Source organism: Salvia hispanica, chromosome 3 (genome assembly GCF_023119035.1).
Source record: "Salvia hispanica cultivar TCC Black 2014 chromosome 3, UniMelb_Shisp_WGS_1.0, whole genome shotgun sequence".
Taxonomy (NCBI): Eukaryota; Viridiplantae; Streptophyta; class Magnoliopsida; order Lamiales; family Lamiaceae; genus Salvia; species Salvia hispanica.
This window is the reverse complement of record NC_062967.1, coordinates 35,980,424-35,992,245: the sequence shown is the minus strand read 5'-3', so window position 1 is coordinate 35,992,245 and position 11,822 is coordinate 35,980,424.

Sequence of the window (11,822 nt, the reverse complement as noted above, 5' to 3'; positions counted from 1 at the left end):
TGGGACGGAGGGAGTAGGAAAAAGAAGAAGAAAAAAATGAAAAAACCCTTATTATGAAGAATTCGCGTGCCTCGGTCTCATATTCTGAAAGGTCAAAGAAATTAGTCCCAAATTTCGAAAGGTCAGCGAATTAGACCCTTATTCCGAATTTTCTCTTTTTTCTCCCCTCTCTTTTTTCCCTCTCCTTTTTTTCGTAGGGTAGCCGAAGCGTTGTGGCTGGGTTTATTCAAACAGAACTAGGAGCATTGTGGCTGGGTCTATTTAAACAGAACTAGGAAATCTCTTGCTTATTGGTGGTTGGAAGGTAACGAGCCCTTACCCATTTCAACAAGGATGTTTCAATTTTGTTTGTACCATTTATTTGTGCTGATTTTATTTGTGCGCAATGTCAAACCTTTTGTGAAATTTTGCAATGTAGCTGTGTTCTAATTTTTGTTTACAATTGTGGGTGTTGGTGAAGATGTGAAGTATTGCAATTTATCTGTGTTCTAATTTTTTTTTACAATTGGTGAAGATGTGAAATTTTGCAAGGTATTTGTGTTCTAATTTGTGAACTGCGTGCAACAAAAATTAAGAGGATAAAGCTATATAATGAACTCCTACTTGAGAAGTTTGTGAGATGCACAATTGAATTTGCTGCTAGGGCTTGAGAGGAAAAGTTACTCAAAAATGGCGTATGTTGGAAGATTTGAGAAGAATGAAACTTGCGTCCCTTTTCTCAGTAATAGAATCGATGCAGATTTTAAAAAAATGGAAGATACTGTACATTTGTGGCTCAAATTTGCAGGCCTAGGCGGGCCAGAGTTAAAAAACGGGCTGATGTTTTGGCCCAACAAGGGTATTGTAGGGATCAGACCACTCGGGGTTCGCTAATTACCAGGACCTCTTTTATTGATTGGTTCTGAGATGGCTAATCTCAGATGGTACAAGCCAATACAACAGTGGTATCACGATTACACACTAAGTACAATGGTTACAATCAGGAACACTAGACTAATCTCAAGCACTCCTCTGGTCTTGAGATCCCATCACTTCCGATAGTACCTGCACACTTAGTAAGAAGATTAGTCACACAAGAAATGATCCCGAAGGATCTAAACCACAAGAAAGGACTAAAACCAAGCATCGGGCCACGAGTGGCTCAGGTCACAGTAGTGATTGCACTAGGCCTCAGACCTCCCCAATCCTCACAGCAAGTCACAAAGGAGAACACCGTTGAACGAACTCAAAACCAGAGATCTCACCGGTCAACGATCACCACGGCCTTCTCACACACGGACTAGCACGCACAACTCAGAACTTCACCGCGAACACAAGAACCTTCACAAGACACTCCAAGCACTTCACGATTGGTCACAGACGAAAGACCAAACCCTAGAAAGAGAAGGAAACCGAAGAAGTTGCCTAACACTCAATCTACACCGGTAGATCCTTTAGGAACTGAGAATCATCGGTGGAACAGAAAGCTCGAAGGGGAACTCCGGCTAGATTCGCCGGAATCTTAGAGAGAAGGAAGAGAGAAGGCGGTTTCTGAGAGCAGAGAGAGAGAGGTCGAAGAATTGAATGAATGAAGCCAAAGGGCACTCTCTCACTTAACAAACACATCTCGCATCCGATGGCTGCCGTGCACGATCCGTGTGGAGTTGCCACATGGCTCTCATCCAGCGGCTCTAGATAAGTAAACGGGCCGGACTTAATTTGGGCCAACAATTAATCATATGGGCTCAACAAAGACTAGCCCAACCAATTAATAATGGAAGTCCAAAGCAAGGAGTCCAATATTCAACATTCTCTACCTTTGGACTACTTCTGGAGAAACAGGGGAGAGCCTTGGTCTACTGCTGCTTCATCATTGCCTACAAGGCATTCCTATCACCAAAGAACAAAATGTTCATTAGATAGAAGATGCCAGGTTGCCTAACAAAACACCAGATGATAAACCAATTAGTTTTGTATGACTTAGCTTGCCTTGTGACTTCAGAGAGTCAACAAGGTCTTTCCCCCGGGACATGCAATGCACATGCTCAACCAAAATCAAAGTGCAATTTTTTGATGCATGACAACAACTTATCCACAGAAAGACATTTAGTACCCATATCAGCAGGGTTATAATCAGTATGCACCTTTTGTAAAAGAACTTCACATTTTCCCACAACATCCCTAATAAAATGGAACCTAACATCTATATGTTTAGTTTTAACATGGAAAACAGGGTTTTTACAAAGTTGAATGGCAGACTGACTATCAGAGTATAACACAGGAGCAGACTTAATAAAATTGAGTTCAGAGAGAACTCCCTTTAACCAGATTGCCTCCTTCATAGCCTCTGTAATGGCTATATACTCTGAGTCTGTTGTAGACAGAGCTACAATGTGTTGTAGTTGTGATTTCCAACTAACACAAGACCTGCAAACCTGAAACACATAGGAAGTTGTGGACTTCCTCTTATCCTTATCATTTGCATAGTTAGAATCAACAAAACCACACAACTCAACACCTTGATCATGCTTAGAAAAACACAAACCATACTTAGAAGTATTTTTCAGGTATCTAAGCAACCATTTGAGAGCCTCCCAATGCACTGGCCCAGGGTTAGACATGTATCTACTCAAGCAAGAAACAACATAGGCAATATCAGGCCTAGTACTAACTATAAGATACATCACAAAGCCAATAGCATTAGAATAAGGGACCTTTTGCATAGCTTTAACCTCAGATTCAGTTGAAGGACAAAGGTCCTTACTCAGCATAAAATGAGCAGCTAAAGGAATAGAAGCAATTTTAGCACTAAGCATATTAAACTTTTCAAGAATTTTTTGCACATAAGGTTCCTGATGAAGGACCAGAGAAGAGGACTTTCTATCCCTAAGGATATTGATACCCAAAATCTTTTTAGCATCACCAAGATCTTTCATGTCAAAATTTTCACATAAAGCACTTTGCACATGTTTAATAGACTTAATGCAAGGACCCATAATAAGCATATCATCCACATACAGCAGCAAGAACACATGCACTTTATCAAGGTTTTTCACATATAAACAAGCATCAAAGGTACTCCTAACAAAACCTAATTTCTGCATGCATGCATTGAACTTGATATTCCACTGCCTAGGAGATTGTTTAAGACCATACAGAGCCTTCTCAAGCAAACACACATGATTGGGAAAGTTAGGATCCACAAAACCCTCTGGTTGTTTCATGTAAATGGGTTTATCCAAATCACCATGAAGAAAAACAGTTTTGACATCCATTTGCTTTAATTCCCAATTAAAATGAGTACATAAGGCAAGCATCACTCTTACAGTAGTAAACTTAACCACAGGAGCAAAAAATTCTGTATACTATCCCCTCTTGCTAAGCAAAACCTTTGACAACGAACCTAGCCTTGTACCTCAACCCCTCAATCTCATCTTTCAATTTAAACAGCCACCTGCAATCAACTACAGAGGCACCAGGGGGCAGAGGCACAAGGATCCAAGTATTATTGACAAACAGAGAGTGGATTTCTTCTTGCATAGCTTTAAACCACAAATCCCAAAACTTGGACCTTTGAGCATACTTAATGGATTGAGGCTCATTTCCATCAGATTCAAACACATTAAAAGCTAGGGCAACTAAATTCACAAAAGAACCAAATCTATCAGGGGGTTTACCAACCCTTCTTACTCTATCCCTGGTTAATTGATAATTGTGTAAATCTGGATTATTATTGGGTTGTGGCTCACCATCAAAAACATTTTCATGGTCAGGGTCTTGGTTTTCCAGAGGCTCAGGGGGTATAGGATCTGGGTTGATAGGGGAAGAGTTCCACACCTGCTCCACCTCAGTGGAAGCATCACTGCCCTGGGACTCCACCTCACTTGAGGACCTCTCCTCAGATTGCTCCACCTCACTAAGAGGTTCACCTTCTGAGGATGGAGAAGCAGGGGACCTGGGAACAACACAAGGGAAGTCTTCTTCATTGAAGATGACATCCCTACTGACCACAACCTTGAAACCAGGTTCATCCCTAACCCACACCCTATAACCCTTAACACCAACAAGATAGCTAACAAGATCACCCTTCCTTGACCTTGGGTCTAACTTATCAGTTTTTGAATGAATAAAAGCATTTGGAGGTTTTGTTTTCCTTTCATATTAAGTTCTAACTCTTTATCGGGACTACTTTCTATTAGAAATTTAGAATGATGACAACCGAAATTTAGAATGATGACAACCTTTAACACTAGTAGATTATGCAGTACATATAGTTATTAACTTGATATATATATTCAAACACCTACACATACTATAATGTACTATAACTTAAACTAAAAGTTCAGATCTATGAGTTGGAAATCTATGTACAGTACTACTTATATAAAATTCAAGAGAATGAATTATGATTGTTGAACTTGACTTGCAGCCTCAGGCCACACGTTAATAAATATACGTATCAATTATCAATCTAGCTATCGGTAAAACACGTTTTACAAACTTTAGGTACATTAATAATTGAAATTTGAGTCTTTGTAATAAATGGGCGTCAACTAATTATTCGCTTGACTTATAAGGCTACTCATTTCATGTAACCCAACTTTGCCCAATTTCCAAACCCTATCTATAATTTATTTTACTATTTTCTTCGCCTCAGTAAATATTACTCCTATACTCATTTCCAAATCAAGGTTGCTCTCCGGACTATATGCATTTTGGAACTTCATGCAATATTTGAGAAAGGATACTAATTTCATGGTAAAATTTAATTACTAATTATAAAAGTTTAACTTGTTGAGTTCATGTTGGCTTTCTTACAGTATTTAATGATTAGTGAGTCTTAAATATAGAGCAACACCTTGATTTCTCAATAAAGATATTTTGGATTGTATGGTGGACTCCCTGAAAGAAGAAAAAAAAACATTGGAGAGTGTGTGAACAAGGCGCTCAATCAACTAAGCACAACATTGTCAAATACGCTGGGTGGGCCGAACCCATGTCCATATATAGTGGGCTAGATTGGGTTGGTTTTTTCCCCTAAAGAATATAGCTATAGTCTGGCTCAAGCCTCTTAGTAAGTGAGCTCCGCTAGACCGGGCGAGTTGCACAGAAAATTTTCTTTTATGCACTTTTTAATTTCTCATGTACTTTTTAATTTATAATGCTAAAATAACTAAATTTGGAGGATTAAAATAAATATAATAATTTATATTTTCGTTTTTAGTTCAAATATATATCCATTCGATAATTTTAGAATTACACGAAATTCCTCATTATTATTTATTAAATAAATATATATTTAAATTCGTTTTATTACAATTTTTTAAGAAAAAATATAATTGTAAAGAGGAATTTTATTAAAATTGAGTAGTAAAATTTAAGACAAATTAATATACTTAAGACTATTTTAAATTAGATGAAATTGTGATTCTTATTTGGACCGATCTTGTATATATTAGACTGAGTAGGTTAGCTAATGAGTCTGGTATTGAATTGACAAAATGTCTTAGAGCTCAATTTAATCAACAAACCCACATTTTTAGATGGGTCAGACTTAGAGACCAACCCAAAATCAACAAATAAAAAAAATAAAAGAATTGCTGAGGTAGAAGAAGTGCTAACACTAGATTGATTCATCATTTATCTCACTTGATGTCAACTAATCATAATAGAATATATCTTTAAATTTTTTATTTGCCATATATTTTACTTACTTTAGAAATTAAAAATCCATTAGTAGATACCAAAACCTTGAAGCAAGCATAAATACTACTCAATTAACATCTACTAATCCTAAAAAGAAAAGTCATTAATATCTTTAAAGTTAATTATTTGCCATATACAAACTCCTTCCGTCCCAAGTTACTTGAGCCGTATTTCATTTTGAGTTGTTCCAAGTTACTTGAGTCATTTCTCTTTTTGACTGAAATAAAATATTTAATCATACCTACTTTATTCTTTTTTTTACCTTATTCTTTCTTACTTTATTCTGTTATCTACTTTATTTTACTTTATTTAACTCACCAGACACAACTTTCTTAAATCCTTGCTGAAAAAAAATGCCTCAAATAACGTGGGACGGAGGGAGTACAACTTTAGAAACTAAAAGTTCATTAGTAGATACCAAATCCTTGAAACAAGCAAATAGAGTAATTATAAATTGAATATATATATATATATATATATATATATATAGGATTGTGATTAATTGAGATTTTTTATGCTAATTGAGAAATGAGATGCAATATCAGCCACTCATTTTTATTAAATGAGTGGTCCAGATTTTGCCACATAAAAAATAATTTTAGATTAATTTAATATGAAAGGGCAGAATAGTAATTTCTGGTAATTTTAAAAAGCCACTCTAAGCCACTGCACCAGCTTCAGTCGCTTCTCCTTCAAGCTTCCGCCGAGCTCGCCTGATCAAGTGACGATGATGAAACCGCACCGATCATCGGACTCCTTGTTCCAGGCGATCCGCCTGAAATCGAACCTCACGTTCCGTGATTTCAGTCTCGTGCGCCAGATCGGCAGTGGCGACATCGGCCACCTCTACCTCTGCCGCCTCCGCGGCGCGGCGGACGACGGCCGCCTCTACGCGATGAAGGTGGTGGACAACGACGTTCTCGTGTTGAAGAAGAAGACGCAGAGAGCGGAGATAGAGAGGAAGATCATGCGCCTCATCGATCATCCGTTTCTCCCTACACTTTTCGCCGAATTCGAAGCTTCGAATTTCTCCTGCGTCGTTATGGAGTTCTGCGTCGGTGGCGATTTGCACACGCTTAGGCATAAACAGCCGCAGAAACTATTCTCTCTCAACGCCGCTAGGTAATATTCAGATTTTTCAAAATTGAATTCCACTTAATCGCAAATCCTCAATGAAATCAATTTTTAATTTACTAATTTAGTGTTGTTGCAATTATTTAATTAGTTAGAATTAGTGTATTTTTGCAGATTTTATGCTCCGATTTTGACCTCTCTCTATGCTCTGCCGCTGTCCCCGCCGTCAAGTACCCTGACTTCTCGCCGCATCTGCCGTCACCGGCGAAATCCTCCGCCGCGTCTGCATTGACTCCGTTCTCCTGCATCTCCAACCGCTTTATTTGATCTGTGATTTGGTGATGGTAGTGGGGAGGAATTGGATTGGGTTTGATTTGGTGATGACAGTCGGGAGGAATTGGATTGGATTTGATTGGAGAATCAAGCTTAATCATAATGCACTCTAGGTGTTTGGTGATATTCCCCAATTGGAAATTAGTTGCTAAGAGTTAGATTTAAGATTTAACTATCTCCCTTTTTTTAATGTTAACTAATGTCAACCACATACACAAATTCATGTCAACTATACACATATTTGGCTGAATTGAATTTTTTTATGCAGTTGTTCGAATTTCGATAAATCTCGTTGTATTTGCCTATGACTGAAGGTTCAATTCGTAGGAGAAATAGGCGTACATAGGAGTACACTGCATATTCGGTTCAATTCAGATTTTTTTGAGTTGTGTATATAAGGTGTTTGTGATATTGCCTAAAATATTATTGTTGACATAAATTATATAAGTTGTTGACATAAAGATGTTTATTTTTTACATAATTATATAGCTCGTTGACATAATAACGTTTGTTGTTGACATGAATTATATAGGTCGTTGGCATAAATTATATGTAAGACGTTGTTGTTGACATAAATAATATACGTCGTTGACATGAAAATATTTGTTGTTGACATTAATTATTTGTAAAATGTTATTGTTGACATAATAGTTGACATAAATAAAGTTTGTTGTTGACATGAATTATATAGGTGGTTGGCATAAATTTTACTTGTTGACATAAATTATATATAAAACATTGTTGTTGACATGAATTATATGTAGAACGTTGTTGTTCACATAAATAATATAGGTCGTTGACATGAAAATATTTGTTATTGACATTAATTATTTGTAAAATGTTGTTGTTGACATAATATTTGACATAAATAACGTTTGTTGTTGACATCGTAGTTGACATGAATAATGTTTGCTGTTGACATCGTAGTTGACATAAATAATGTTTGTTGTTGACATCGTAGTTGATAAGTGAATTATAAGTATTATTTGTTAGTTGTTGACATTTTAATACGAGTTGTTGACATTCGATGTTCTCGGTATTGATATGTGAATAGTAAGTGTTATTTGTTAGTTGTTGACATTTTTATACGAGTTGTTGACATTCGATATTCTCGGTATTGATATGTGAATAGTAAGTGTTATTTGTTAGTTGTTGACATTTTAATACGAGTTGTTGACATTCGATATTCTCGGTATTGATATGTGAATTGTAAGTGTTATTTGTTAGTTGTTGACATTTTAATACTAGTTGTTGACATTCGATATTCTTGGTATTGATATGTGAATTATAAGTATTATTTGTTAGTTGTTGACATTTTAATACGAGTTGTTGACATTCGATATTCTCGGTATTGATATGTGAATTGTAATTGTTATTTGTTAGTTGTTGACATTTTAATATGAGTTGTTGACATTCGATATTCTCGGTATTGATATGTGAATTGTAAGTGTTATTTGTTAGTTGTTGACATTTTAATATGAGTTGTTGACATTCGATATTGATATTGAAGATTTGAATGTTGAAGATTTGAAGATTTGAAGATTTGAATGTTGAAGAAGATTTGAAGATTTGAATGTTGAAGAATTGAAGATTTAAAGATTTGAAGATTTGAATGTTGAAGATTTGAAGATATGAATGTTGAAGATTTGAAGATTTGAATGTTGAAGAAGATTTGAAGATTTGAATGTTGAAGAATTGAAGAATTGAAGATTTGAAGATTTGAATGTTGAAGATTTGAAGATTTGAATGTTGAAGAAGATTTGAAGATTTGAATGTTGAAGAATTGAAGATTTAACGATTTGAAGATTTGAATGTTGAAGATTTGAAGATTTGAAGATATGAATGTTGAAGTTTTGAATGTTGAAGATTTGAAGATTTGAATGTTGAAGAAGATTTGAAGATTTGAAGATTTGAATGTTGAAGAATTGAAGATTTGAAGATTTGAATGTTGAAGATTTGAAGATTTGAATGTTGAAGACTTTAGAAAATGATTTCAAATGTATTTTATTTTTGTCCTCTACATTATTAATGAAAAGACAATTATACCCCCTTGTTGACATAATGTAATAGTTGTTGACATTAAATTAATCTTGTGAATTAGTGGCTGAGATTGCATCTCATTTTTCAATTATGCCCAAAAATCTCATCCTAACAAGACCCTATAGGGAGATGATCAAAATAAGAATGCATTTAAACCCAGAAATGCAGCCCAAATCTTGGCCCTAGGATTAGATGATCTAAGGGTCAATAATTAACCCAAAACACGGAAGGTCATAATTAAGTAGTTTTAGGTCATATTATAATATTTGAGTTTATGTCATGTTAAGATCATTTTAGGTCATGCTTTGTTAGCATGACCTAATAATAAACTAACTATGACCTAAAAATGCCCTACGTATGACTGTGTTCTGCGTTTCTGTATTTAAAACTGGTCTTCATAGATCAAAACCCTATAGTTTATTATTAGGTCATGCTAACAAAGCATGACCTAAAATGATCTTAACATGACATAAACTCAAATATTATAATATGACCTAAAACTACTTAATTATGACCTTCCGTGTTTTGGGTTGATTATTGACCATTAGATCATCTAATCCCAGGGCCAAGATTTGGGCTGCATTTCTGGGTTTAAATGCATTCTTATTTTGATCATCTCTATATATATATATATATATATATATATATATATATATATAGGGTCTTGTTAGGATGAGATTTTTGGGTACAGAAATACAGACTAAACATGGACCGTAAGATCTGGAAATGAACGGTAACGATCTGGCTTTTTCAACATTTTCTGTGGGTCATAATAAGAGTGAGTTATGTCATGTAAGGGTAATTTAGGAATGGAAAATACAATGATCTGCCCTTTCCGTTTTTCAAGAGCAGATTAATTGGGATCATTAATCCACACGTTATTAAGTGGATTCTTCGGTTCCCGCGCCATTCAATTCCTCTCTCTCACCCAAATACCACCACAAAATCCGCAAACCCTACAAACTTCACTAAAAATCACCCAAATCATCTTGGCATCAGATTCGTCGAAACCCTAGAAAGCTCTAACAACTGATTCGCCGAAGAAGGGATCGTCTGGGCATCAAAATCGTCTTCAAGATCGTCTGGAGTGTATTTTTCAACCATGACGGAAAAGGTTTGTATGTTTTGTTTATTTTTCAATTTCACCGAAACCCAACTCAAATCTGACCCAAATTTCAATTCCATTTGTTGGCTGTGACCTAGTCTATCAACGAACTAATGTGAAGAAGAAGGCACCGCCAAAACCTAGAAACCACAAAGGTATGTCGACTACATTGTCTGGGTTATTATATGAAGTAATGAAGTTTTAATTCTTTTTCGGCACTCTGTTTTTTGTTCGCTGGTTTTTTCTTAATCCGCTCTGTTACATGTTCGACTGAACTTCTCGATTTGGTATCTTGGTTCAACATATACCTATTCTCATTTTGTACCTCTGTTTTTTGAAGAATGAGTTAAGTGAAATGTGATATACTATTGTAAAAGGACAAATATGAGATATAATTGATGGAAAATAGGTCATACTATTATTATTTGTTTGTGTAAATGTTAAACACTAAATTGTTGATGCTTCATGTACAGCACTACAAAAGAATATTCTGCACACAGTGAAAAAGGGATAGGAAATGCAAAGGATTTAACGAATTATGAAAAAGGCCAGTAAACATAAATCATAACCTGATATGCTTGTGACTGTATCTCAACTACACAATTGATGTTTATTGACGAGTACGCCGCAGTATTAACATTGTTTTTATGCAGCGAGTTTGGAGGGGAACACGAAAGGGATAGATCCGACAGCAAGTGCAAACAATGCGGAGAAAGGTTGTAACTATGAATTTATTGGTTTGACACTTTGGAATATAATTGTTAGTACATAATTAAGTGGGAACATATAATAGTTTGTTGAGTCGGTGGTCATTTTAACAAGGTTAAAGTTATATCTATTTACTTTATGTAACTGTCCTTTTTGAGAAACTAAGTTGATAATCTCTCAGATATAGTACCACCTCCAAATATGGTTGCTGAAGGAGAAAAAGATAAAGAAATAGGTGAAGATATTTCCATTTCTAGAAAAGGTACTTACTTTTAACACAAATCATAACTTGTTGTGATTGATATGATATCTCTATTACACAATTGTTGTTTTATGACGTCACCTATTAATATTAACATTGTTTTATTATACAGATGCAGTCATTGGGGAAGTAGAAACCTCTGCCATTGGGAAGGAAGGGGCTGGAAACTTAAAACATGCTGCAAAAGGTTAAACATTTACATTGGTTTGTTTGACTCGGTGGAATTTATTCTTATCTAAGTAAATTAGGTCGAACATGTCATAGATTGTCCACTGGGATGTCATTTTTACACACAGTGCACACCATTAGTGCTTTGGGGTCATAATAACCGGATACATGAGTCATGCTAAAGTATGGGTAATCAAGGTCATAATAATTCATTATTTGAGTCATGACATAAACTACTGAGTACAACAATGTCTCATACAACCACTGTTAATGGTACTGATATTGCACCTCATAATAAAGTTGGAACATGTCATCAAATGTCCACTCTTATGTCATTCTTAACCACATTGAACATTATGTTCATACTAAGGGAGTGTGTAAATAATTCATCAACATGACCAACGACAAGGCTGAAATATACAATATTCAGATGGAACATGTCACATA